Source organism: Felis catus, chromosome A1 (assembly GCF_018350175.1).
Source record: "Felis catus isolate Fca126 chromosome A1, F.catus_Fca126_mat1.0, whole genome shotgun sequence".
In the NCBI taxonomy this organism is placed as follows: domain Eukaryota; kingdom Metazoa; phylum Chordata; class Mammalia; order Carnivora; family Felidae; genus Felis; species Felis catus.
Window position 1 is genome coordinate 58,347,231 of NC_058368.1, and position 23,055 is coordinate 58,370,285.

General features: G+C 32.7%; 1 long non-coding RNA gene and 1 other non-coding gene across 3 annotated transcripts in view; both read left to right on the forward strand.

Annotated features, from left to right (window-relative positions):
• Positions 1 to 23,055, forward strand: part of LOC123384615 — a 252,683-nt gene that overhangs the window by 206,250 nt on the left and 23,378 nt on the right. For both annotated transcript variants that reach the window (XR_006595988.1, XR_006595989.1), the window contains one exon: positions 20,308 to 20,490. This is a non-coding gene — a long non-coding RNA (uncharacterized LOC123384615). The remainder of the gene's footprint in view (positions 1 to 20,307; positions 20,491 to 23,055) is intronic.
• Positions 16,914 to 17,061, forward strand: LOC111556999. The gene has a single exon (XR_002736717.1). It is a non-coding gene; the product is annotated as a small nucleolar RNA SNORA62/SNORA6 family (small nucleolar RNA).

The window sequence follows — 23,055 nt, forward strand, 5'->3', positions numbered from 1 at the left end:
TCTGCACTTTTACAAGAGCTATTGAATTAGATAAGGAAAAGCCCACAGTCATGCAGATTTTTATCAATTTAAATAGGTCACCACAGACTGAAATAAAAAAAAAAAAGAAAGAAAACCTGCATCCTTTGAGGGCCTGATCTTGAATATAAAGGAGCCAAACCACTTCAAGACACAATCGCTCTTACAATCCATCTGGTGGAAACATTAGCAATGGAAGTATAATTTGGCTACTTCTCTATTCTGTTTTCTTTACTAGTTAACAAAAACGATATTTAATAATCAACTCTACCAATCCACTATTCCATTCTCTTGAACTTGTGATTGGGTAACATTTATATGCTTCTGTTATAAAGCCTGAACAATTATTTTATAATACCTGTTTAATGTAATTATTTTCTTCTGTGTTAAAAACATGTTGAGAGAAATATTTGCCCAAAATCCAGAAGTAGCAAAATTAAACCCACCAAATCCATAAATAGTGTTTAGTAAGAATTTATTGTGCATGCAAGAATAGTTCATAAACTGGGAGCTTTCAAAAATAAAAATAGATATGAAGCTCAGGGGCATGAAGTTACAGAATGGACATACAGTAGAAATGAGAAAATTATTTAACCTTTACAATGATTGGTTAATGCAATGGGGGCTTCCTGACATCAAGGGATTGGTTAAAAGTGATTTTCTCATACCATTTTTAGGAGATGACTTATAAAAGTTTCTTTTATAATTATCAGAAGCATTTACCAGAAATAACCAAAGTTACGTGAAATAAGCTAGATTTAATTTTGCTGACTTGGCTTAAATGTTTTGTCTGCTCAGGGAATTCCGTTCAGTCTCCATTTTGTATTTAATTTAACATGTTATAAAGTCTTCCTATAACTGTGTGATGGAAATTTCTAAAAACTGAGGAAGAGCAAACTTAAGTGTTCCATAGACTTTTATTAAAATGTTATTAGTGTTCTTTCCAGTGCTTAGCCATTTAGGTGAGATTTTCGATCACTTGGATATTCCTGCACAAAAGTAGTGCTGATTATTAGGTAATCTGATATCTGGCAATAGAGAGTTTGCTGGCTCCCACAAAGCTGCCTGAAAATTATACATAACTGATGTCCTAGTAGAGAAAGAGTATACTCAATGCTTTCCTATACTCTATAGGCTGGTGTTTGGAGTCCATATTGGAATTTAGTCACTGTTTCATTTTATGTTAGCTAAAAAGGTATCAAAATTATTATTGGATTATATGTCAGTGATTCTGGGCCTTCTTTGGAAATTGCTGACAAGTTTCCTTAGAAGAAGCAGGTATTGGAATCAACCATCTTGTCCATGACTATTGCTAAACATAGCATTCAGACATAGGCATCAATATATATTTTGTTGATTGAATAAATATTTTAAAAAATGACTATTTATTATAAACTTGGCAACAGCCATGGGTTACATAACTTTCTATTACAAGCTAATTTATGATAGTTTACTGATTTTTTTTGCAAGCATATTTAAACATATAATTTTTTTGCAAGCATAAACATATAATCATGTTGAATAAAACAGATACATAGACAATAGGTTAACAAACTCTCACCGATTATAATGCAGAGCTATTAACCTTTATTAAGCATATTTAAAATTCAGTGTTATTCCAGCAACAAATTATTGACTCAAACTCTTAAACCATGGTGTACCTGGGTGGTTCAGTCAGTTAAGTGTCCAAATCTCAGCTCAGGTCATGATCTCATGGTTCCTGGGACCAAGCACTGCACCAGGCTCTACGCTGACAGCATGCAGCCTTTATGGGATTCTCTCTGTCCCTTTCTTTGCCCCTTCCCCACTCACGTACAAGTGTGCGTGCACTCTCTCTCTCCCTCTCTCAAAATAAATAAACATTTAAAAAATCCTCTGGGTCGCCTGGGTGGCTCAGTCAGTTGAACGTCCAACTTCGGCTCAGGTCATGATCTCACAGTTCATGAGTTCGAGCCTTGCATCAGGCTCAATGCTGACAGCTTGGAGCCTGGAGCCTGATTCAGATTCTGTGTCTCCCTCTCTCTCTGCCCCTCCCCCACTCATGCTCTGTCTCTCTCTCTCTTTCTCTCTCTCTCTCTCTCCTTCAAAAACAAATAAAAAAAACACTAAAAAAATAAAAATAAAAAATATTCTTAAATCAAAATATTTATTAAATGGTTGAAATTATGAGGCATCTTAATTCACAAATTTATTTTTTATTATTTTGGAATTTTATTTTTTATGTCTTTTTTCTAATATTTTTTAATGTTTATTTATTTTTGGGAGAGAGAGAGAGAGATAGCACAAGCAGAGGAGGGGCAGAGAGAGAGGGATACACAGAATCCAAAGCAGGCTCTAGGCTCTGAACTGTCAGCACAGCTGACACATGGGGCTCTAACCCACAAACCAGGAGATCATGACCTGAGCTGAAGTTGGCCACTTAACCAACTGAGCCATACAGGCACCCCCAGTTTTAGAATTTTAAACTAGAATGTGAAAATTCATGAAATAGTAACAAATGTATAGCTCAAAATGGACTTTATAAAAATGTGTTTTTAAATAAATTTCTACTGTTATTTGATTTATCACAATATTTGATATTTGTGTGATATTATCTTTTTTGACTGCTGTAACTGGGTACTTCAGGGACTGGATTATGTTTTAGAAATAGCACTAAATGGGAATCCAGACATAGGATTAAACTATTTGAGTATATATTCTCCCATTTAGTTTTTAACTTTGTGAAGGAAATTTAAGCCCTCTGGGACTAAATGTATTGACTAAGTGTATTAATACACTAAAGGTGTATTTTATAACACCTTATAGAAAACTATGTAAATATCAACATTTTTTTCAGTTTTGTCATTATGTAATTGAAATTTGTTCACATCTTATACTACCAAAGTAATACAAAATTAGGAAGATATCTTACTTAATATAAAACTGGTCTCTGAGTTTTTTGATTTCAACTGCATTCTAAATAAAGTCTCTGGAATAGCACGTTTTTTAAATTATTTTTTAAACAACCTAAATGTAATGAGTTACATGTAATTTAAACAGAATATATATGCTTTTCTTTTTCTTGTCTGAAAAGTCATTTATTATTTATTTAACTTATCCTTGGACTTTACCTTATATATTATCATTTGTTGTTAAACTTCCTTTTGCCATGTGTTCATTTAAAGCAATATTTGCCTCAGGAATAATAGATTATCCATCATGTATACAGAAGTTATCTGATACTTAATTTATTAGTGTGAAGACTAAAATGCCTTAATCTGATTGTTAAACTCACCAACTTGAATCCTAGTGTTGTTAGGTTCAGAAAATATCAGAAAGGAGACTATTCACTGTAGTTAACTGTGTAAATTGACATTTCAATACAAGCACAATACAATTTTAATCAATTCATTTCTTCCTTGATTATTCACAATAAGCTTTTTTCACCTTTGCATCTGTTAAGAACAATAGCACCATATTGTCACAACAGATTTGCTATAATAGAATTTACATTTTCACTCCAATGAGAAAGTAGTCTTTCATGTTTTCTTCTTAGTAAGCTATTGGCTATTTTGATAGGTTGGTGTTAACTAATGACCAGTCTGTAAGTAGGTGACACATTTCCTCATTTATAGATATTTTTCTCTATCTTTTTTAGTTAAACAGCATAGACACTTCTTAAAATATTTCCTCATGAAATCTTTGACTGTGACTAATTTTGTTATTAAAATCTTTTCACAGAATATACTATTTCAAATTTATAATTAAGTGATTATTATTAAAGATACGAAATATTTGTACAATTTTAAATAATTATTTAAAGCAGATCTTAAATACTAAATTATTTTTATCTCCTTCCAATGTTAGCCCTTTCTCCCATATGCTGATACCAATAGATTATTATAATGGTATATACTTAATGTAAATATTTATTTATTAAACTATTTTACATTTAATTTATTAATTTAATTAATATTGAAGCATAGTTGACTTACAATGTTACATTAGTTTCAGGTATACAGCACAATGATTTGGCAATTCCACACACTACATTATATTCACCATGATAACTATAGCGTATTTTTAAGATATTTCATATTTTTGATATTTGGTTGAGTACAAAAAACTGATATTTGGTTGAGTACAAAAAAAAATCACCTATTGTATTTTTGTAATGCACATCTAATTGGTTCAGATTTCTGAATGATTTTTTTCCCTAGGAAGGTTTCAGAATTAAATTTCTTTACAACATCATCTTCCTTATTCTCAAAACCTGCTTAGAATTGCTTTTGTGAAAATGCAGTATGGTCTTAAATAACTTTAGTGATTACATCATAAACAATTTAAGTAAGGGATACTCCTCCTCAGAAGTAAATCTTTCTTTGTAGTTGATGGAATAATAGCTAACGCTTTTATAGCCCTTACAATGTGCCAAACATTTCTAAGTGCTTTACATTTTTTAACATATTTAATCTTTTAACATATTTAATTTTCATAATAACTATAGGAGTTAGGTACCCTTTAAAGTTGAGCAAACTGAAGGACAAAGAGGTTAAGTAACTTGCACAGTATCACCGAGTTAGAAAGATGAACAAAACAACTTTCTAACCCAAATATTTTAGCTCTTATTTATTGAATTTTGCTCTTAATTGTGAGGGTGTACTAATATTTTTTTTTCCTGTTTCATAACATTTCAATCCATTATCTCACTGGAATAGAGAAACACAAACAAGTCCACCATACAATTTTCTATTTTTTTATAAAGAAAGTGTGATATTTTCATGCTAATAATGAGGGAATTTAGAAACTCCATAAGATGTGGTTAAGAATAGAGGTCTATGGGGGTGCCTGGGTGGCTCAGTCGGTTGAGCGTCAGATTTCCGCTCAGGTCATGATCTCACGGCTCGTGAGTTCGAGCCCCGCGTCGGGCTCTGTGCTGACAGCTCAAGAGCCTGGAGCCTGCTTCTGCTTCTGTGTAATTCTGTGTAACCCACTCACATTCTGTCTCTGTCTCTCTCAAAAATAAATAAACATTAAAAAAAATTTTTTTTTAAAGAATAGAGGTCTATGTACTTAAGTACAAATGTTTACCAAGAATGTTAAACTCTGGAGGAAGAAAGGATTAAAAAAACAAATAAACATAAAAGTATCAAAGCTAGAAGGAATTTTACTGATCATGATGCATTTGGTATCTATTATGGATTGGTATATTTCAAGGAATGGTAAAACCTAATTTCAGCAAACAAGTAAACAACTAGAATTATACATTTAAACACAATTTGAGGGAAATAAATCAATACCATATTTAAGGATAAATCCTATAAAGACAGCAGCGTACTTAATGTATGCGTTAATTTGCATATTGAAATAATCATCATTATATGTGCATATATAAATTATGCATGTGTACACATGTATATGTATAACATATAGCAAACATTCTTCATCCAACAACATGATAAAATCTGATGTAATCGCAGTGAAAACTTTCACGTGGATAAATTCTTATAAAAAATTCTTACAATTAAGTAATTAAGTGATTTGTAATTACTACATACTTCCATGTTTTAGCTAAAGTAGTATTCTACATTAAACTTTAAAAAGAATTACTTTTAGAACCAGGATATCCTAACAGAACTTGAAGATATAAAAACAACTCAATATTTAGTCCTTGATAAAATTCTGTAATTCATATAAAATAATTTTTTAAAATATCTAGGGTGTTTGGGTGGCTCAGTCAGTTAAGTCTCTGACTCTTAATTTCAGCTCAGGTCATGATCTCACTGTTCTTGAGATTGAGCCCTACGTCCAGTTCTGTGCCAACAGTGTGGAGCCTGCTTGGGATTCTCTCCCTCCCTCTCCCTTTCCCTCTCTACTCTCTCTGTCTTTCTTTATCTTTCTCTGTCTCTCAAGATAAACAAATAAACATTAAAAAAATAAAAAATAAAATATCAATATACCCAGATATGACTTAATTCTTCAGGATCAGTTTGAAATATTTCATTATTTTTAAAATTATTACCTAAGTTGGTTTCCTTTTGTTTCCAAATATTTATTTTTATGTGTAGTGTTGTGTTCAATGAGAAGGCAAAAACCACAACAGTTATTTTAACTTAAGATATTTAGTATTAACAGTTATTAATTTGATATTAAATTTTGAGTTAGGTAACTGTAAAAGTAAATAAATATAATTAAGCCATTTCTTAGGCTTGAGGGAATCAAAGGTGGGAAGGGGGGATTACTAAAACATTGAACTTGGAAGAAGGGCCTGGAACTCAGATCTGTGAAATGCCTTGTCTGTGCTTAGAGAAGGGGTTCTAGGTCCTGCCACCCGGACTTCTTAGATGTTCCTCTTTTAAAAAAAGGTGGGGTCTGTGTCCTCTTCCTCTTAATCATTACCAGACCAGTAATCAAGAGAATGTATCAGAAGTGATGCTGTGTAATTTCTGATGCTAGGTCTGAAAATCTTACTTCCCCCTGCTTCTCTTAGAACACTTGTGGAGAAAGTCATCTGCCATGTAAAAGATTGCCCTAAGATTGTGTTGGTGAAGAGGCCACTTGCATTCATTGTAGTATGTGGTCCAATTGAACTTTCAGCTGAGGGCCAGCATCAACTGATAGCAATAGAAATGAGCCATCTTGGATGATGGCCCAGTATTGCCATTGGATGATCACATGACTACAACCTTAGCTAAAAGTTGACTGCAGTTTCACAGGGGACCCCCACAATGAGTCCATAAAGTCCCTGACCTACTAATTCTTTGTCTTTAAAAAAAGGCAGTTCTTTGCTACTGTATTTTGGGGAGTATTTTGTAATGCAGGAATAATAGCTAGAGCAGAAAATAACAATAAGGACCCAAGAAGGTGGAAGTCCCTTCTTCCTCCTCTAGCCTTGAGGTCTTCCTTTAGTCCTTTCTGTTGGCAGTGCCTGGTTGGGTGGTTGCTGGCAAAACAGAAATACATTTTGGCAGTTTTAGGTTCTGCATCACAAAATAGAGTACAAAACAGCAGATTCAGAGCTGAGATACAAGAGCTAAATAAATGGTGCACAATATTTATGCAAAAGATGAAACACTTTTCAGGCTAAAATTAAAATGTTAATGACATTTAATAATATTTATAATGTAAATTTTAGAGGTATTTTTAAATGATTCCAATGTAGAAAACTAGAATAGTTCCTCAAACTGGATTTGAGAAATGGCACACAGATTAATATTAAGTGGAAATAACCTGCTTTATAGAATCAGCATACATGAAGACCTAGTTATCTTTAGAATTAAGCTCCATCTCCATTATCACGGTCATGAATAATAATTAACTAATTATTAGAACAGCTTTCAGGAAATCTCATATTGTCACTAAAAGGACTAACACACATTTAGCCTGCATCTTGTAACTCTTGATGATCGGACTATATTGGCAACATAATTCCTCAAGTTATAAGTAAAAAATAGCAAACATCAGAATCAGGATAGATTTCATATTTTCACCATGTTATTTCCTTCTTAGATAAGGATTATTATATTGTGTTTGATTTTATACATAGTATTAAGTTTCATTATTGGAAATTAAATAATTATTACTACTACTAATCCTATTATAATAGTTGTAATTTCCCAAAGTTCTTACCCTTAGATGAGTAGAGAGTAGAGTTTATACCTAAAAAATAATAATATTTAATTGAGTAAGAGTTTTTACTATATTAAAATATCTTTTTTGTTAAATCTCATTCACCTTTTTAAAAAATGGCCTTTCCTTATTCATCTTATTGCTTGTAACTAGCTATCCCTAATTTCTGTACATAGAGCATTTTGAATACCTACCTTATTATTTTTATCTCATTAATTAAGCTCCTTTTTGATTCTTTACTTTGACTATATATTTGAGATACGCAATATTTTCCACTTGTGAACTTGGCGCCCTAACCTAAGAGACATTCACCACTTTTTTCTTTAGTTTATTCTGCAACAGAGATTCCCTAATGCTAAAATCTATAGTATTTGGTGCCTACAGTTTATTTGCCTAAAAACACCCTGAGAAGCTGCTTTTGTAAGTTTTCTCTAGTACCATAAATTGAACATATAGATAACATTATGTGAAATAGAGATTTTAATATTCCATAGCAAAGAGTCATAAGAAATACGTGTTAGGAGTCTTATCACCACAGCCTGATTAAAAACATAATGGGTTTGAATTCAAATTCATTGCACATTCAGGAGTGTCTGTATGTGCTATAAATTTATTTCAGTAACACAATTACCTGTAACTTCTTAAATCATTAATTAAAACATACCAAGAAACCAATTCTTTCAAGAATTATTAAGGGAAGTCTATACTTTTCAACTTCTTAATATATCTTGGGATTTCTAAGGATAATTGATGTGTCAAGTGCTCCTTTTGTCCTATGGATTACATACTATCTTTTTATTAATTTTATTATTAATAATACATATGAATCCTGTTAATTAACTATTATTACTCCAGTTTTTTATGCCTCCAGGTTATTTCCACTTAAGTTGGGAAAATGAAATATCATTAAGTTTGCAATGTTTCTTATTGTAACTCATTTAGCACAACAGTTTGATAGATTCAAAGAATGGGGTAAGTGGAGAATTAACCAAAGTGAATTACCCAACAAACTCATTGATGATATTCAACATAATAGTATCTATATTTATTTAATTGTTTTATTTTTTCTTGCTTTGCTCAATTTGAGACCAAAAACAATAGCATGCAAATAACAATAAATAACAAATATCAGGGTAAAATATATTCTGTTTATGGAAGGAAAAATAAAAGATTAGAATATAACTATTTATTATTTCTTACAGAGTGAACAAAATATTTTCTTAGATGGAAAAAAAATTTTCCTTACAACAAAGTTGTTAAAAAATTTAAAGCAATTTCTCACATGGAGCTGCATTAGGAAGTATGATATGATATAGAAGGGGATATATACATATATCACTTAATTAATGATACAGCATTAAATGGCCGGTGCCTGGGTGGCTCAGTCGGTTAAGCGTCTGACTTTGGCTCAGGTCACGATCTCTTGGTTCATGGGTTCGAGTCCCACATCGGGCTCTGTGCTGACAGCTCAGAGCCTGGAGCCTGCTTCAAATTCTGTATCTCCATCTCTCTCTGCCCCTCCCGCTCTCTCTCTGTCTCTGTCTCTCTCTCTGTCTCTAAAAAATAACATTAAAAAAAAAACAAACAAAAAACTTTAAATGGTATAGAGAAGGCAGCAAGGTAGCCAGCCACAGTTTATATGAATGGATGCTGGCAAATGGAACATCAAGAAGCCATCACGATCATTTCATGTGCAATAGTCACCCCTGCCTCCAAGATTCAAGGGTGTAACGTGCATTTCAAGCCTTTATTTATGCTGCACTAGCATGTGAACATTCTGTAACTCCTTCTTTTGATTAATCCACTGGCATTAGAAGGTTACTGAGAAGGTGTTTCAGTTCATATTTTTTAAGGAAAAGAGGAGCCATTCTCAGGAATTTGCCACAGAGCCAAAAATAAAAGTAATGGTGGTAGCTAATTATACTTAAGGTTTGCACTGATTTTAAGGACTTATTAAATTTTATTGTGTCATTTGCTCCAGGTTTTGGTTGGCAGTTTGACTTTGATTATATATTTTCCACTTACGGTTTGGAAATTAGTGTGGTGAATCTATACATTTTCTGTGAACATATTTCAAAATTAAATTGGATTCTTTCCACTATCAGCCATACGACCTATCACTGCAATATATTTGACATGGTTGCTAAACAGACTGAAATTTATTATAGAATATTTCTGTGTGTGCCTATGACCAAATATTTATTTCTAAATTATTTTTCTACACATCAAAATTTCAAAAATTTCACTTATTATGTGACATTAAAATCTAGCTGGCCAACATTTCATAACTATGTCATTAATTGCAGTTATCAGTGATGATGTGATTTTGTCAGAAATTATCCATCCAGTTATCCATCCAGTGCGATATGTAGAGGGGGAGCTATAGAATGATCTCTAGCAGAAGAATTAGTGGTTTTAAGACTGCTGCTATGAGATGGAAATATATTCATTTCCGTTAGCCAAGAATTAAGGTAAGATGAATACACAGAAGTCCTATGATACACAGAACCTCAGCACATATTTTTTTAAGTTACTCTTACTATTTCAGTTAATAACAGCCATTGCAAGAATAAACATTAAATCTCAAATATGTTTATTCATGCCAAGCCCTGAAATAGCTACTAAACAACAAAGCAACTGCTCTTACTTCTCTAGAAAAAGTACATTGTATCAACAAACATTCCTTTATTTAAACAGTTAAACACACTTCTTTCTTACACAAAACCTTAAAAAGATTAAACTGAGGAATCACTTGCATTAAATAATAATAGGAATATATTTGATATGATAATTTTATGTGTCATTATATCATTTACATCTGCTTTAACTATGAAACAGATAGAAATATACACTGAGAAATAAAGTAGAGCCAAAAGACAATAATATATTATCATGTTTAATAGACTCTGATGGCACTTTTTGTTTAATTCATTTGGTCATAGCAGAATTAAATAGAAAATTTCAGCCATTTGGAAACTTGCCATTCATTTTATGTAAAAAAGTGCTTAAAGAACTAAAATGAGCAAAATAATGCATTTTTTTGTTTATGTAATATAAATGTAAACTTTTTCCCAAAAGGACAAAAATCGAAAAGGAAATATAATATTTATTTTATTACAAATTTAGTTGTATGTGATTGTTTTATTTTTATTTAAAAATGTATTAACAATTATTTCATTTATCAGAAAATTAATTTGAGTGCCACTGGTGCATAAAATTATTCTCATGGTTAGGGTATGGGGTCTGGAAGAATTATGGACTATGCTCATGTAAACTTATATGTGTTTCCAAGATTGTACATCTGAGTCTTTTATTTTAGTCCCCTTGACTTTGTACTAATGAACGTATTTCAGTGTTCCAAGATGACTCTTGGTCTTTCTCTATTAACTTACTCCTAATCCACTATGCTGTCTCATTTTGTAAATGTAGGACCCTTCGTTGATGTTCAGCTCATATGTACTCGATCTACTTACAGCTTGTTTAGGGTCAGTGTCTGTCTTGATTAGGCAAGAATTTTAAATATTTCCTTACTGATCCTGTGGAGTTAATATAGTAAAGTGGTTGACAGGGCGCCTGGGTGGCTCAGTCAGTTAAGCATCCAACTCTTGATTTTGGTTCAGGTCATGATTTCATGGTTCATTACATCGAGCCCCGTGTTGGGCTATGACAGCACACAGCCTGCTTGTGAGCCCCGTGTTGGGCTATGACAGCACACAGCCTGCTTGGCATTCTCTCTCTCCCTTTCTCTCTCTACCCCTACTACTCTCTCGTGTGCACACTCATGCTGTCTCTCTCTCTCTCTCTCTCAAATAAATGAACCTAAAAAAAACCTTTAAAAATATAGTAAAATGGTTGAAAAGATCATTTCAGATTGTTCTATTAATAACACTTACTGATATTTGAGCATTATAATAATCATAGAAAAATAATATTCATATAATCTTAATAATTATAATGAAAGAAGGATATTTCTCTATTAGAACCAGAATAATTTTACTTTTGAACTTTTGTAAGATTCCAACTATATGACATTCTGGAAAAGGCAAAATTATGGAGAGAGTAAAAAGATCATTGGTTTCCGGAGATTGGAGTATGGGGAAATGGATGAATTCATGGAACATAGAGGATTCTTAAGGCAATGAAACAGCTCTTTATGTTACTATCGTGATAGATATATGGCGTTTTACATAAGTGCAAACCCATAGAATATACAACACCCAGAATGATTCCTATTGTAAATTATGGACTGTAGGTGATAATAATGCATCACCATAGGCTTATTAATTGTAACAAATCTATTCTGGTGGGGGATGTACCATTCTAGAGGAGACGCTGTATAATGGGAGCAGTAGTTATCTGGGAAATCTCTGTACTTTCTGATCAGTTTTGCTGTGAATGTAAAACTCCTCAAAAAGGTATTAAAACACAGAGGCTCTGTACATTTATCTCACCCTGGGTCCCACAAATCTATAGTTGAGGCCCTCCTGTTAATAAAGAGTGACCCAGGACTACATCCTCTAAAGTCGAGATCAGTTATTCTAAATCAGAGCAGGAGCATGGTTGTGAAACTGCAGGTGTCCTTTCCCTAGACTGAAGAAAAAAAAATCTAGTATACGGTGTGTTTGACTATATAGGAAATGCTGAGTTCTGTCAGAATACAAAAAGCTAAATAAATGATGGCTATTTATTTAAAAAAAGAAATAAAAAAGAGATAAAGGTAACTGTAGGAAATACAAATGTTATTTCTTTTGTAATACAACAAATGAAAGAAATGTAACCATGGTTCCTGACATTCTTGCTACAAAGGATGGTTGCAGGGCCAGTGGCACTGGCATCATTTGAGACATTTTTAGATATCCAGTATCTCAAGTCTCAGGAAAGATTTTCTGAGTCAAAATCTTCAAAAGTGCACCAGGAAAATCTTGATAAAGTATAGACTCTGATTCAAATTTTAGGGAGCTACCCCGACTGAAAACCTGCCCGGTGAGGCTGATACTGCTGTCTGCTCTTAGCACTAATCAACATTTCTCAGCTGTTAACCATATGTTTATAGATAGACACAGAAATATAAACATCAAGCATTGATTTATTTCTGTGGCAAACAGTAATGGTAGGTTAAATAGAGGGAAAATACATGCGTGGGTGTGGTGTAAGAGAGCTTATATCTTATTTTGCACAGGAGAACATCAATCAATTATTTCTAAAATAGAGAAAGTGTTTATATTAAATCCAATTATTTCATGAAATGTTAACATAGCCATCTTGAAGACTTAATAAAATATCAATATAGGAGTTCAAAAATTACCTTCTCTGCATTTTTGCATTAATCATTCTTTAAATCTATGTAATTTTACACCATCAAAATCTATGACAAAGAAAGATTTGCAAATTAATAATACACATTTGAAAAACAGGTTTTTTTTTTTAATTTTTTTAATGTTTATTTATTTTTGAGAGAGACAGAGTATAAGTGGGGAAGCGGGACCAGAAAGAGAGGGAGACAGAATTTGAAGCAGGCTCCAGGCTCTGAGCTGTCAGCACAGACCCCCGATGCGGGGCTTGAACTCACGAACCATGAGATCATGAACTGAGCTGAAGTTGGATGCTCAGCCGACTGAGACAACCAAGTGCCCCCTGAAAAACGGTTTGTTTGCACCTTACAGATTAAAGTATAAATAATGTAAACTACATGTTATGTTCTATATTTTGGTTTTGGATTTTCTAGAAAAAAAACGTGTCAATTAAAAAGGCAATCTGATTTCAGAAGCATATATTTGAAAATAAAAAGAAAATAATTATTTGACTATTGTATCTGATTAAAAGATAGTGTGAATCCTGAGATCCATCTATATTAACAATAAAAGGACATACTCCAATACTACAAGTTAAAACAGCATTAGCTTTTAATTTGAATAGAATTAGATAATGTGTGGTTATGCTTATCATCAATATATATGTATTTAAATTCTTTTGTTATATTATAAAAGGACAAAATATTAAAGTACTTTGAGCAAAATAAGTTTCCCCCTCATTTTCAGTTGTCTGGCTTTTCCAGAGGTATCCAAACATGTGTAACTTCTTTTGCTTGGCAAGAGAATAAGCAACATTATAATGTTTTAAGAGAAAAGTTTTGTATTGGTACAAATCCAAATTTTTGTAAAGTTCCAGGCATTTCAGATTAAGTAGTCTTTAAACAATAACAACAACAACAAAAACAATAAAAACAAGAGCAACAAAAATCCACATGGTCCAGAATGGAGCAATAAAACATTTCCTTTCAGCTTTGTTTGCTTTATGCATCCATTAGCAAAACTCTTACCACACAAGAAGCCCATGCATTTTTATCCCTTTGTACTAAGCAATGAAAGTAAAACTGAAAGATACACAATTTTCACTCTACATTCTTTCTTTGACATTTTCTGCATTAAGCTGAAATGAATGTAAACAAACACAGATGTCCACAATCGTAATGTCAAAATATGTTTTCATTAATTCTTCTTAAAGGAAAACTATGTTGCACATTATAGTGTGTGATGATGACAAATATACATGCCTTAAACGTGTCCTGTAAAACCCCTCGGGCTCCAACATTCTTTGAAATGAAGCATTATCTTTACAACAGGACTTCATCTAAATAGTTTGACAGAGGAAGTTTTCCAAAATAAGTGATGATACTTTTCTTTTTTAATAAAGTTTTGACCTAATCACCGTCTCTGCAGCTAATCTGCTGACAACTCAGCAACCCAAAGAACTTTGCACCAATACAAATATTTTACAATAAAAGCATTTGTGGTATTTTGTTTTTGTATATTCCCAATCAAATAGTAAAGATTTTCAGATCTGTGACTCCTATGTCTTGGAATACTTCACATGCTTCTATAAATAAACCTCTACTGAAAAACATGGTGCTTTTAATTTTGTAGTTGTTGATGATGTTATTATAACTATTATTTTTCAGTAAAACATGGGAAAATGAGACCCTTAATGTTTAAAAAATATCTATTATCTGCTCTATTTTCAGTCTCTGTTTATAATATTTTCCAAATTATCATAATTGTTAATTGTAGAAAAATACCAAGAGTGACCCAAATATCACTGCTCTTCATATCAATGACTAATTAGAAGGCCTTTAGTTTCCACCTGTATGCTACAAAACATCACTGAGCTTAGTCATTCTGGAATCTACGGAACAAGTACTCTTCTATAATTCCATCTATCTCCTTATCTCATAGCTACACCATGTCCTTTGTTGCCAGTACTCTCCATGATAACACAGATTCAGTACATGTCATTACACTCCACTAGTATCACCAAAGCTCTACACCTTTGTCAGGTATGGAAAAGGTTTTCTGCAGAGCCGTGTCACACATGGCCATCTGTGCCTGAAGCAACAGCATTTATTCCAAGATCAGCAACCTGAAACCAAACAGCAAGAAAGATGATATACTGGAAATAGCATTGGAGAGTGGGAATGGAGCTACAATCCAATTACAAATCACTGAATGATACTATGTATCTATTTATGTCTATTTACTATGTATGGAAAGCATGAATTAAAAAATAAAATTAATATGTAATTTTTAATTATGAAAATAACATTTAATCACAATGTTCCTGTTACTACTGAGACAATAGATTATTGTTACCTGTGTAGACTTTCCCATCTATATAGAATTGTCTTAATGAAGTTGTCTTTCCAAAATTGATGGTTTCCAATATGTTGAGCCATGACAAGAAAGAATTTGTCTTTCTCTTCTAAAATATTTCATCCATAGTCTTCTTTCTCCTAATACTCCAAAAGAATGAATATAAATTTCAAAAACGTCTCTCAGAATCAAGTGGCAATAAAGACAAAAATTAAACTCTCATTTGAAATTTGAGAATCACCACTTTATTTTCTCCCCAAAGCAATATTTTCTATTTGTTTCCTAAGCTTAATTTTCAAGAAGATTTCAGGCTTACAGAGTGGTAGTGGTTGTAGCGGCAATGATGATGGCGACAGTGGTGGTGGTGGTGATGTGACTTTGATACATGCCATCAGATAAGGTAGATTTGCTGTCCCTAAAACACCTCCTTTCACTCACTTGAGCTTGTTGAGTTGAAGATGCCATGGTCTTTTAAAAAATTGATAATGCAAATAACCTAATTGCCCCCTGATTTCTATTATATCAATAAATATAGAGTAAATAAAACATTAAAAAAATACTTGTGAATGAGTGTTCAAAAATATGCAAATTTGAACTGTATAGTGATTAGGTTTCCTCTAAAACTAGAATCTCTAAATTCATAAAGAATTGCACCACATACCTGCTTTATAATTATTGAGCAAGATACTTAACTATGGACTTAGATTTCACCATCTCTAAAAAGTGGATGATAATAATATCTGAAACATTGGTTTAATAATGTAATTAAGTAAAATGGGCCATAGAAGACAATTAACCCAGTTTCAAAACATATTAACTATTTATTTATTTTTTTTTAATTTTTTTTTTCAACATTTATTTATTTTTGGGACAGAGAGAGATAGAGCATGAACAGGGGAGGGGCAGAGAGAGAGGGAGACACAGAATCGGAAACAGGCTCCAGGCTCTGAGCCATAAGCCCAGAGCCCGACGTGGGGCTCGAACTCACGGACCGCGAGATCGTGACCTGGCTGAAGTCGGACGCTTAACCGACTGCGCCACCCAGGCGCCCCACATATTAACTATTTAATAAACTTCGCTATTATTGATGAAAGTATTAATGCTGTTTTATTTTTATTATTATGAAAAAATAATATGATCACATAAATATATGCAGAAAAGCATTTGCCAAAATCCAATGTGCATATATAATAAAACTAACAATAGAGAACTCAGCAGGGCAGCTGCCACTTCCTCAATTTGTTAAAAACGTCTACCAAAAGATTATATAGCTAACTTATTTAATTTGAGAAACTGGAAGCTAGTCTATTGAATATAAGGAAAAACTCAAAGGTGTTCATGCACTACTCTTTTTTTTTAATATCATACTAGATGTCCTAGTTAATGCTATGAGACAAGAAAAGGAATAAAACGTACACAGATTTAGAGAAAGAAATAAAACGGTCTTTGTCCACAGATGATAACTGTGTAGACAATCTCAAACAACAAAAATACCCTGGAACAAATATGCAATAAGAACAAGATTGCAGGATACAAAGTCTATGTGAATAAAGTTAATTAATTTCTTATATGTTATCATTAAATAAGTTGACATTGAAATTAAAAACACAACACCACTCATATTGCCACAAAAAAATTAAATCTGCACGTTCTTAGAGCTTCGAGTGGGGCCACTGGCTATGAACTCCCAAGTGTAAGTAGTATGCTACATGAGGGGCCAGTCTTTTGCTAACACCACAAGGGGCTCTGGCCCAATGAGTGGAGTTTGATCGCAATTCTTGCTATAAGTTAAATTAAAAAAATAAAAAATGAAAATAAAGGAAAGAAGAAAAAATTAAAAATTTAAAACAATTTTAAAAATTAAAAAAATGAAATACTTAGGCAAAAATCTAACAAAATATGTATGAAATATATCTGTGGAAATCTACAAAGTTCTAAAGAAAAAATAAAAGAAACTCACAAAAATTTAAAAAATAAAGGCAAGCAAATTGCATACTTAGTCTTTTCATGGAATTTTATGTTCATGGAAAATAAAATGAAAACACCATAACCCCTTTTTAGTATTCTATTTTAGAAAGCAAGAAAACCATAATTCTAGGTGAGACATGTGAAATGTACCTTTTATTATCACTACAATTCCCAATTTAATGTGTTCATACATTTCCTTTTTATTACAGAAATTAGCATTAGGAAACCACTTTTCTTTAATTACTAAGTAATGCCTCAGGTAAAAAGAATTACATTTCCTGTGATAAGAGTTCAGTGGGGAAAAGAAAACATTTATGCTAATAACAGTTTAAGCCTTCAATTCATAGTGCTCTCACAGTCAGTAAAAATAGTTTTAAGCCTTCAGCAAAAAGATGAATCATCAACAAAATCAGCAACTAAATTTTAGAACTAGAATTCATTGCATTTATAGCAAAACCTGTATTTGAATATTCAACTGGTTTCTCTTTTTTCACAAATGTTTATACTCCCTTCTCTTTATTCTTTCCAAGGCTAAAAATCAAATCCATTGAACCAGCCAAAACTTTTAAAACTATTGTTTCTGATATTATTTATAGAGGAATAATTCAAAATCCCATGGCTATGACTGATTTTTGTGAGACACTGAGCTCCATAAAGGAGCACTACCTGAATATTGCTTCAGGCCAATGTTTAACAAGTTTTCCCAAGTGACCATATAGAATAGTAAAAGGAAGTACTAAAGGGAATTTTATTTAGACTTCATAACGTGACATCCAACACATAGTTATCACATACTAAAGCTTTTTTTAATTGAAGAATATATTACTAAATGTTTTGGCTGGGGTGAGTAGTTAGTTGATCAACAGGCTATTCACATGTTATTTTCTGTAAACTAAGATTTTTCAAACTATGACTATGAACTGCTAGAGAATGTTTAGGCCAGAGTCCATGGGAGAAGGGGCGAGATAGAAACCAACAAAAAATCTTTAGTTTCTCCAGGTAATAGTTTTCTTTTTTACTGAAGTATTCTACTAGTAATCATTGCTTTGTAATTTTTTACTTGCAGAAAGAACAGGTCCCACTTTACCCATAACTATATTTTTGATTGATTATGTTTCTAAGCACAATGCTGAATGGTGGAGTTGTGTAGACCAATAAACACTAATAAAAAAATCCCCTGCACTGTAAGAACGAAAGTGAGGCGTAGACACAAATACACGGTAAAATGGGAGCTAATGGAAGCAATATGTCATATTGTTTAAGATGTTTGAATATTTCACCAAACTGCCTGAATTGGTATCCTTACTGACACTTAATAGTTGTATGTTTTTGGGGTGCCTGGGTGGCTCAACAGGTTGAGCATCTGACTTCGGCTCAGGTCATGATCTCGTGGTCTGTGAGTTCAAGCCCCACGTCAGGCTCTGTGCTGACAGCTCAGAGCCTGGAGGCTGCTTTGGATTCTGTGTCTCCCTCTCTCTCTGCCTCTCCCCCACTCATGCTCTGTCTCTTTCTCTCTCTGTGTCAAAAAGAAATAAACATTAAAAAAAAAGAATTATAAAAAATAGTTGTATGTCTTTGGGCAAGGGTATAAACTTGCTAGGCCTCAGTTCCTCATTGCAGTAATGGGAATGACTATTATTCATAGAGACATTGTGAATTAATGAAATAACACTGTAATGTAATTTCTAAGAATAGTCTCTGGAACATTGTAAGTGTTTATTTTTTATGATGCTTTGATCTGAATATAACTGGAAACCTATTAATGGCAAAAGAGAAAATACAGAGGTAAGATGAGCTTTACGGTTAACTGAAATAATGATTCAATGATGAAGTAAAACATGTATTCTTTCTCTCTTTTCTTGCCCAAAGTGATACAGTTTTACTCACTGCAGAACTGGCAAAGGCAAGAAGGATAGGGAGCCAAAATTACCTGGAACTTAGAATTGCATTGCTGATACACAATGGGAGTAGAAAGTATATGACAATAATAATAATAATAATAATGGTAATAGGCATTCAACCACAATTTCATTTAGGAGATAGATATAGAACACTAAAAATACATCAAGAAGGAGATTGCATTGGCGGTGTAAAATAAATTGGGAAAGTGTTCTCAAAATATGAACTGAGATTAGAATAAAGGTCTGGGAGCTTCAAAATGATAGAATAAGGGAAAGATATTATAGTCATGAATGTTACAATATACAAAACCATGTAGACATTTAAAGCAAGTATATCATGTCTTTAAGTCGTAAATTGGATATTTTAAAGGAATAAAAGTTACCCAAAGGTATAATTAATTATTTCCTTCCTCACCTCATCCTAAGTAACAATTAGAATCAAATTGCCTTTCCATTACATATTCTTAAAACTCCAAGATTGCACAATGGCAAATTATTCTTTATTCTCTTCATTTTTTACCATGTAGCCCAACTCTTCTGTTTATTTAAATAGGTCATAATCACATTTTTAGGGTAATTTTAGCTGGCTAATGAAAGTCTATCTTATGGACAAAGTAAAGATAAGTTGTGGTTTCTCCCTCTCTTCTGTATCCTTACTGCTGTAACTTTTCTTACATGTTCAATTCTACAAAGTCAAAAAAGGAAAGAAAATTTGTAAATCACCGTGGTATTGGTGAGGCCAAAATATTGGACCATTTTTTTTTCATTAAACCAAAATGTTTTAATGGATTTATTTTAATCAATATTAACCTAATTTTGGTCATATTTCAGTGCCGATTTATTGATTTTCCTCAACTAATATCTATAGTAAAATACTGTATCATAATTTTGTAACCAAATGATTAGGTTTTTAATTTTTGGTTTACAATTTATAAGTTGAATAGCACTGACTAAATGATTTAATCTTCCTGGGTCATTTCCTAAAATATCAGTGTATATAATAAAACTTCCTAACTACCTTGCAGGATTAAAATGTGGATAAAATGAACTTAAAAATATTAAAGTAATATTATCATATCAATAAAATAATAGTTATGATTCAAAGCAATCCAATTAATATAATGCCAAGCATTTAAGGTAAATATGAATGCATATCTCTTTTCTAGGTGGAAAGTAAGTAACTCAGAAATTTTCAAGAAAGTGATTAAAAGAAATTGCTGATCTGCTGCTGTAGATGGATACAGATGTCTGTTCCCAGAAGAAGCAGACCCATCTGTGTACACTGCAGCTTCATTGCTCTGGGACAGCTTCCTGCTGAATGCAACACAGCTAAATCTAGAGCAAATTGAGTAAGTATGTCTTCATCTTCAAGTATGTTAGTCATTTATTTTGCTGTCAGAAAATGTTTTTATTTGTTGTTGTTGAGTTTCACATCTCTCGTAATTTTATTGCACATTTAGGCAAGAAATCATTAGCCACTCTTCTATATGGTTGAGTGCTTTGACAAGCAAACCGAAACTTGGAAATCATGTCATATTCTCTGAGTTATGTACTCTGAACAACCCTGAACCAAAGATATTCAAATGAGGATTCATTCATGCACAAAATTTATTAAGTATAATGGTTTACACTTGAACCTATAAACGTGAGAGTCATAGTCCTTTATAATTCTTATTTTATAAATAACCAATATGGTAATGGAATCTCAAAGTATTTAAAAGAAGATTTGTGTGGAACTCATTTTACATTGTGCAGGTTAGAACTAGTAAAAATTTTTAAAAGGTTAAATCTGTATTAATAGAACAGTGAATCCATCTTCTTTCTTTTTCTCTCCATGGTTCTGCCCTGGGATGCACCACACTTTATCTCCTTGTTGATATTGACTCTTGAATCTGCCTCTTACCTGAAGGCCTTTCCAAGTATATGCTGGCAAAAAAAAAAAAAATCAAACATTTAAGGTTGGGAGGAATATCAAACAGTTTTCTTAAATCTCCCTGTGCTTTAAGTGGCACTGCTACTCACTGTCCTGCCTAAAAACAAGGCCCTCACACACACATGATGATCATGATTGATATCTTCAGGCTTCAACCACTGGTCTCCTCTGTAATCAAGTTATTATAGCTTCCATGAGCTTTTGTAATACCCTATTCTCCTCTGGCTTATAAAAATGTACTCTTGTTATATTTCTTATACCTATTCTTATATACTTTTTGCACTTAGATGATAAGATGGCTACTTTTCAGTGGCAATTGATTAGGCTAAGGGACAAAGAGCTGGTAAAACATTATTCCTGGGTATGTCTGTGAGAGAGATTAGTATTTGAATCAGTAGACTAAAGAGATCCATCTTTATCAAAGTGGAAGTTGAGTTGAGGACATCACCCATCCACTGAAGACGGGAATGGAACAAAAAGGTGGAAGAAGGGCAAGTTTTCTTTTTCTCTTGAGCTGGGATATCCATCCTTACCAGGCCTCTGACATCAGAACTTCTGGCTCTCATGCCTTTGGATCCCTTTGTATTTTGGATTTACATTAGTCCCGCCCCCCAACTGCACAAAATTCTCAGGTCTTTGGGCGTGGACTAAATTATACTACCAGCTCTTTTTGTTCTCTAGCCTACAAATGGCAGGTAGTGGAACTTCTTAGCCTCCATAATTACAAGAGTCAATTGCATTAAAAATCTCCTCATATATTTTTATCTATCCTATTGGTTCTGTTTCTCCACAGAACCCTGACTAATATAGATGGTATTATTCTCAGGTCCCATATCCTTTGCATAGTTCCTCTAGTTTCAAATACTTCATGTATATAACTTCATGACAGAACAGATTGTATGCTAAAACCACTTTCCTGAACTTCATAATTTTAGTTCACATGGATTCCTCATTTGAGTAGAGTGCCTTTTAGAGTTCCATGGCAGAGAACATAATACACTCTAGCTGGTTTGAGTAGAGTGAGCTTCCTTAATTGTTAGGAAGACACAAGACTGCTTCATCACTCAACATCCATTAGTTGATAAACCTTTTGGATTTTACTTTTAAATATTTTTCATATATTTTTGCTCATATAAGTCATCATAATTTTGATCTATAAAGCTTATTCTCAGCCTGTTAAAATACTTGTCAGATTGAGCACAAGTTTTACCTATCTGTAAAACATCTGTCATATTTCAAAATTTATACATGACTGTTACTTTCCTGTGGAAGACACATGTACAAAAAAATGGGGAGGCAGGACTGTCTTTTATATCCATGATTAAATTCAGGTTCTAACTTTGGCACATTTATTAGTTTATTTTAATTTGCAAGGAACACAACATACAAGAATTACTCCAATTAGTTGAGGTTCATTGTAAGAATTGGAAAGTAATGTATTCAGTAGCGAAACAACTACCTTCAAGACAAAAATTATCATGATTTCAGACTTGTATGCAAAGTTGCTTATTTATCATAATTTATTTTTAAAAATGAAATAACTTTTTCTTTATAGCTGCCTTGATCCCCACTTCTTCTTTCTCATAATAAATTAATAAATGGCACTACCACCTATAAAATTAATCAAGTTAGAATCATGGGGATTATTCCTGGCCATCTTCCTCTCTGAACCCCTCCTATCACGTATGGCATGTTCCAGTAAGTTCTGCCTAAAACATAATCTCAATTCCATGAGTAATCACTGTGCAGCCTAGCTTTCACGGACATACAGTGGACAAAAGACAGAATACACAACTGGAAGCAGGAACAAATTCTGAAGGGCTTCAAATAATTGACCTTTGGGTAAGACCTTTAAGTGTGTGTATATAAACTGATAAAATATATTTACAGACATTTAAAATTAGCAGAAAATCAGACACTACGAAAACCAGACTTGAAAAAGATCCCAGAATTAATAAGAATTAAAGTATCATCTTTGGAA